The sequence below is a fragment of the Zingiber officinale genome, chromosome 2B (genome assembly GCF_018446385.1).
Source record: "Zingiber officinale cultivar Zhangliang chromosome 2B, Zo_v1.1, whole genome shotgun sequence".
NCBI lineage: Eukaryota > Viridiplantae > Streptophyta > Magnoliopsida > Zingiberales > Zingiberaceae > Zingiber > Zingiber officinale.
Genome location: NC_055989.1, coordinates 40,605,138 through 40,605,989, shown reverse-complemented (window position 1 = coordinate 40,605,989; position 852 = coordinate 40,605,138). Strand labels below are relative to the sequence as shown.

General features: G+C 42.4%; 1 non-coding gene across 1 annotated transcript; it reads left to right on the top strand.

Moving 5' to 3' along the window:
- Window positions 1-467: 467 nt before the first annotated feature.
- Window positions 468-573, top strand: LOC122049975. The gene has a single exon (XR_006131203.1). It is a non-coding gene; the product is annotated as a small nucleolar RNA R71 (small nucleolar RNA).
- Window positions 574-852: the final 279 nt, after the last annotated feature.

The following is an 852-nucleotide window of genomic DNA, read 5'->3' as shown; positions in this document are numbered from 1 at the left end:
TGGGTGGTTCCTCCATCCAGGGTTGTATGTGTTGGAGTATAGATTGTTTTACTTTTGGTTGTAACTGACTATTGCATCGCATGTTTATCTGTGCTTGTATTGGCCCTAAGGGGTGAGTATCTTGAGCGTGATCCATACTTCCGCAAGTTTCACAAACACATACTATTGCATTGGTCGTGTTGTTCCCCATGGCCTCAAGCTTCTTGGTCAGAGCGTCTAGTTTTGCAGACATGAGTGTGACTGCATCTACGTCAAATTTTCCTGATGCCTTTATTAGATTTCCTGAGAAAGAACCACCAGATATTTCGATTTCCCACTGATGGTGGTTCTGTGCCACATTCTCTATGATCTCTTCAGCTTCATCAAGGCTCTTGTTCATTACTGCTCCTCCTGTTGTAGAATTGAGGGATACCTTCGTATGATAGTTGATTCCATTGTAGAATGTGTGTAGAACCAACCATTTCTCAAGGCCATGATGGGGGAACTGTCTCAGCATACTTTTGAACCTATCCCAGGCTTCAAATAATAATTCTGACTCTATCTGTTTGAAGCTTGCGATCAAATTCCTCATGTGGCCAGTTTTGCTTGGCAGGTAGAATTTGTCCAGAAATTTCTGCTCACACTGCTCCCAAGACGTTATGTTGTTTGCTGGAAGAGAATTTAGCCACTGCTTGGCTCTGTCTTTCAGGGAGAATCTAAAAAGAAGTAATTGTACTGATTCTTGAGGGACCCCGTTCACTTTCATAGTACCGTAAATCTCGTAGAAAAGCTCTAAGTGATGATTTGGATCATCATGCGGTCCTCCTCCAAATTGATTTTGCTAAACCATGTGGATTACTGCAGGCTTGATTT